Raw genomic sequence first — 5,870 nt, 5'->3', positions numbered from 1 at the left:
GTAGTCTTGAGCTGCTGGCCAGGGCAGGTTTTTGTACTGCTGGAGCCAGGACAGGGCAGCTTTTTATATTGCTGGGGACAGCACAGGTGCTGGCCCCAGGCTCTAGCTCCCCCTGGCTGCAGATCCAGGAGGAGCCAGGCAGGGTTATTTTGCCCCAGGTGGCACAATTTGCTCCATACCAAAGTACATGTCTGAGCATGTGCGCTGAGGCAAAAAACCCCAGCTCAAATTTGCACCGCTTCTATTTGAGCTGCTGCAAGTGCATGTGCTTGCATGTGTGGACGCACCCATGAAGGCTCTCACAACTGGACAGTGGTCCTTTTACTCTGCTTCACATTTTAAAGAAAGTTTCAGTTAGTAATTTGCTCTATTTTATTTGGGGTGAAATGCTTCCCTCCATGGAAGAGTGGGAGGCAAGATCTTCTGCAGCTCATTCTTGTCCATCTGACCACAGCACTTTTATTTCTTTCATTTCAAAAGCCTCACTGAATTTCTTTGTGGGTTGACTCTGGTGCAGTAAAGAGCATGATGAACAAGGAACTACCTTGGTACTGAATAATCAAAGTACCTTAAATATCTTCAAGCAATGGACTAACTGGTAACCAATGCCTGCTTCTTCATGTCATTTTTGTTTAGCTTTTATTGCTGTAAATCTTTTCTCAGCAATAACATTTTAATCTCATATTTTTCCCTCCCTTTATTTTCTCCTTCCCCTAGGCCTTGATTGCAGAAAGATGGAATGAAAACCAGAATAGGTGGAATGCAAACCTATGGCCCAAAATAAACCAAATGGATCAAGACCATGCCATGACAAGAAATGTAAAACCTGACAACATATCTCCACCACCCCCGCAATAACTACACCCCACAACAGAACCATCACCACTCCTGGATCTTACACCACCTGCACCTCCAGGAATGTAATACATCTCATCCAATGCACTAAATGCCCTGATGGACAATATTTAGGAAAAACCAAACAACAACTACGTACCAGAATGAATGCACACCAAAAATCTATCAAAGACAAGAATACCTAATTACCTGTGGGGGCACATTTCTCACAAGAAAACCACTCTTTCTCCAATCTCTCAGTTCTAAACCTCAAAGGGAATTTACAAAACACCTTTCACAGACAAGCCTAGGAACTTCACTTCATCACCCTACTGGATACAAAAAATCATGGACTAAATATAGACATTGGATTTATGGCACATTATAAGCTGCCCAACATCCGATACCCCAGATAATCTCTCTACTATTTACCAGCTACATCTTATCACCAGGTCTACATTCCCCTTCTCCCCCCACCACCTGTTTCTTACCCACTGACTGCCTCAGTTTGCATTTTCACTGTCTGGCATTCTTGCATACTGGCTTCTGGCTTCTATTCTATTCCATCCTATCCAAGAAAAGCATAGAACAACTGCAGATACTTCCTCAGCCTGAAGAAGGGTGTTTGTGCCTAAAAGCTTGCAAATAATTTTTCCAACTATTTTAGTTGGCCTAATAAAAGATATTCAGTGTAACCAAAGAACCTTGTTGACCAGAATAAAAAGAGTTTATTCTTGTCAGTTAAATGCTTTGCCAATGATGTCTAACTAGTTCTGGGGAGAGGTCTGTGACTGAGAGTACGTCAGTCACAGCAGAACAGAAATGTATTGGTGACTGCCAGGTTTGGAGCCAGAGGTTGTTTAATATTTTAATAAGAGAATATTTATAAGATAGAGCACTGTTTCACCTGGATTATCATTCTGAAGGAGGTTAAAGTTATTTCATCTGGGTCAGATTCTGATCTTTGTGCTAACACACATTGGGCTTTGAAGGATTTAATTTCCTCATTCATTTATTTGTATCACAGTACACAGAGACCAACTGGGGTAGCACAGCATCCACCCTCAGTAGAATTCCCACCTTTAATTTGTCAGTGACACAGACTTGCTCATTTAGTTCCCTGCTTTTCTAATATAGCATGAAAATGTTTCTCCCAGGGTGCTCCTTCCAGGTGGAAATACTTGGAATGCCTAGTTCACATATGGGAAGCCTCCGTCCCTTCACCTCCCTTATTTGTAATGCATCCAAGCAACCTAACTGTGACTAGGCAGAGAAGCTGCAATTGTTACTACTCACCAACTCAGAATTCCTCACTTCCTATTTATTTATCTCCAACTCTATCCTGATCTGTTTGTTTCACTCACCGCTTTCTTCCTTTCTATTTACATGGTAGGTTGTTTGGAAGCAGGGACTGTCATTTATCTTACCTTTCACAGTCAAGAACAATAGAACCCAACCTTGTTGGGCTCTGCTGTAAAGTAAGTGTTAAGTAATGGTAGGATCCTGCCTCTCTTTCTGTTGCCTACTGGGGCTTCTGCAGTCACAAATGGTCGGATATCAGAGGGATGTGGGGAGGGAAAAAAAAGGAAGAACACTAAGAAATATCAATTGAGTCCAAAACTTTGCAATGCTTTAGATAGCTTGGTCTCCACAGTAAAAATTATCTGGATTTTCCTGAGCGGTAGGCAACTCCTACTCACATCAGTTTTTTATTAAAGTATGAAGACATTTTATTTCTGAAGGAACCGATGGATTCATGGCAATGGCTAGAGACTGGCAGACAATGTGGGAGATACTGTATTGCTAATAATTATTTTTTATCATGAATTTACAATTATCCGCACAATTCCCACTTCTGACAGTTAAGCCCTGCATAGGAACTGCCAATCAAAATGAACCAAGCTCTCTTTCAGACTACCATACTTGTTCCTTTTGTGACATGTAATACATTTACATGAAGGTTTCTCAAAGTACAGGCTAATGCACAGAAAGCAAACTTAAGGTTTGCCATCTACAAAACAGGGATTATACTAATCTATCTCACAGGGATGTTCTGTGTTCAGGCTTACTGACTGAACTCCCTTGACATTACTGCACAAAGGTACCACGAAGATGCTTACTAATTTGTTATTAAAAGTATTATATTACCATTATTTACTGAACAGAAATTGATTGAGTATATGGAAAAAATCATTGTTAAAATATTTTACTTAGTAATTCCATTGCACAAAATATATAAATAAACCCCACATATACTCCCCTGACATAAACTGTGGAAAATTTCCTTCTCCTTTGCAGTAAATACCATTCTGGACACAAGCAGCTACTATCAGTTTTGGGGAAAAAAAGTATTAATCTATGAATCCTGTTCTGTGTTACAAATAAGGAATTGTTAGCATGCACTTTGTCAAAGATTTTAAATTAGCAGCTGCTAGAATGTTAGATTCTGATCTTGCAATTGACAACGTGTGGACACAGTGCTGGGCCTACGCAGCACCCCACTGACATCAATAGGTCTCAGCATGGTGCAACAATCTGCCTGAGCCTTGTCAGTGGCTGGACCCAGGTCTCAGTCACTTCCTAGTGAATGCGCATGGGCTAACCTGGAACGCACGTGAACTGCTATTTTCCAATTAACTAGCAGTGATGAGTATTCAAAAGTGAAAATTGTTCATCTGTTTGCACCTGTATTATTTGTAACCTGGTTCTGTCTGCTGTTGCAAAAAATAAATAATGATGGTTGCTAAGCTGGCTACACTGCTGCTCTGATCTCATACTTGTTTAAAATCATTTTATTTTCTCCCAAATACAAGCATATTATTAATAAATCCCAAGCTGGTGTCTTTTAATTCTCCTATCCCTAATGGATCCTGTATGCAACATGGCTTACAGTAGAGGTGGACTGCTACATCTCATCAAAATTCAGTTAATTCTGATTCCTTCTCCTTGGACAGTTGAGGATAATGACTTGTTCAGAAGCTTGGGCAGTGAGTCACAAACCCATTCCCACTGAATAATACCAGCAGAGCCTTTCCACATGATAAACACAAACAAAATGGCATTATTTTTAGCTGCAAACAGCTTTTTAAACACCACCTGCACCTTCCTGTAACCACTGATGCAATAACTATGTTTACAAAACAATGGGATAATAAGCTTGAAACAACAGTGAGATAAAGAGCATCAAAACATGGAATTATCAAGTTTCTCTTTGTTATCTTCCTGATCACAGGAGATGTCTTTTCACATCTGTCTACTGAACAGGGAAGGTAAATCCCACACACCAATCTCTCCACTTGTGTATGGAACGGAGGCTCAGCTTCCTCTGTGGAACCAACCAAACCTGCTCCATGGATTCCAGATGCAAGCAGAAGGAAACAGTGGAGACCAGGTGGGCCAAGTAGCATTGCACAGGAGTGATGAACACTGTTAACTTCTCCACCTCCTTGAACCTTAAGAAGCCAGTCACAGCTGAGGCCCATCACAGCTAATGAAATCCCTACCAGCATGACTCCCGTGAGCCTGGGAGTCAGAGATGGTAAAGAAACCAAGGGCCTTCACATTCACTATCCTGCACAGTGCCAGTGGTGTCCCAAGTTTGGAAGCTTGCTCTGCAGCCTACACCTCACTCCCTTAGTTCTCTTCAGTAAAACAATAGAGGCTGAACACTGCATGGAGATCTTTTGGGATAGTTCCTATCCCAGGACACGTTCTACAGACCCTGGCCCCACGCAAATGTTTTACTAGAAAAAACTTCTGTGGTTTGTTGGGATTATTTTCCATGCTAAGAGCTAGCTCATCCTTAGTCATTGCTGCTTAAAAAGGTAAATTGCTAAATCAAACTGTTAATGGTGCCTAAAGTTGCAAAAGTTTCTGAAAAGCGTTTTCCCATCCAGAACCTAGATACTTTTTGTCAAAGAACTGGTGTTGCTTATCCAAAGGAATTATTATTCGAAGAAGTGGAAGAAAAACGTACTTTTTAAAAAGACAGGTGAAACACAGATCCCTGATAAGGAGCTTTGCGCATACCATGACTTTCCACTGCTGTTTACCAAATTCTAGAGAGTTCAGATTCTACATCCTGCTTTGGACTACTGAGCAACCAACTCAGACCTGGGACTCTGTATGAGCCCATCACTACTGATTTAGATAGTTCTTGGAATTCTAATACAGGTTTGTAAGTTCTTCTAACACACTGTGCTGTTACATTTTCATAGTTCATCATTTCATAGTTGGTAGGGTCGGAGGGACCTGAGCAGATCATCTAGTCCGACCCCCTGCCATGGCAGGAAAGAATACTTTTCATCTGAATGAATACGGTCCTCCACTGAAGTCTAGAGCAAATCCTTTTCTTTAGTCTCCTCAACACCTGATTTTGTGTTATAATAAAAATGTTTCAGTATTTGTCTAGGATACAGGAAAAAGACTTTTTGGTAAATACGAGGTTTTAGTTAAGCAGAGGGTATTCCCTTCCCTTGGAGACTACAGGTATCTGCTCAAATACATTTCTAAATGTAAATTATTGAAAGTCTTCCAATAAAAATGCTTAAGGCTTAGTTATCCATGCCCCTAAGCACAAGAGCTTAAACTGATCACTATGAACTTAAACACACTGCAACAGTTGGGAACAATCTAGCTTTGACAGGGCATGGGCTAGATGATTAGGTGTTTCTAATTTCTATGAAATACTCTGGAGTGCTCCAAAAATTCAGATCTGTTCTAGGTCACAAGCAAATTGAATTAGACCATTTTAATCCAGTCCCTCAAGATGATGTATGTATTTGACAAAATCATATATCATATAATACATTTTCCAGGCCTGAAAGCTTTCTAGTCATCAGAGATCACAGATAAATAACAGGTGTTGTAGATGAGGAGAATTAAAGTGAATTCTGACGTTATTTGTACAGTACTTGCCAGCATTTCGTCTCTTTAATCAGTTCTGCTTTCTGAGTTCATTAAAATGGACAAGATATATACAAAACAACCTCATTAAAATGAACCCTGTTTGTAACAAACCCCCAATATTAACAATC

General features: G+C 40.4%; 1 protein-coding gene and 1 long non-coding RNA gene across 3 annotated transcripts in view; one reads left to right on the top strand and one right to left on the bottom strand.

Annotated features, from left to right (window-relative positions):
• Positions 1 to 854, top strand: part of LOC109287910 — a 7,891-nt gene extending 7,037 nt beyond the window's left edge. Inside the window, exon 3 of the long non-coding RNA XR_002095006.1 lies at positions 718 to 854. This is a non-coding gene — a long non-coding RNA (uncharacterized LOC109287910). The remainder of the gene's footprint in view (positions 1 to 717) is intronic.
• KCNAB1 (potassium voltage-gated channel subfamily A member regulatory beta subunit 1) overlaps positions 1 to 5,870 on the bottom strand; it is a 332,521-nt gene that overhangs the window by 27,673 nt on the left and 298,978 nt on the right. The gene's annotated exons all lie outside the window — the stretch shown is intronic.

The sequence above is a fragment of the Gavialis gangeticus genome, unplaced genomic scaffold (assembly GCF_001723915.1).
Source record: "Gavialis gangeticus isolate Ggan-Ray unplaced genomic scaffold, GavGan_comp1, whole genome shotgun sequence".
Taxonomy (NCBI): Eukaryota; Metazoa; Chordata; order Crocodylia; family Gavialidae; genus Gavialis; species Gavialis gangeticus.
This window is presented reverse-complemented; position numbering and strand designations above follow the sequence as displayed.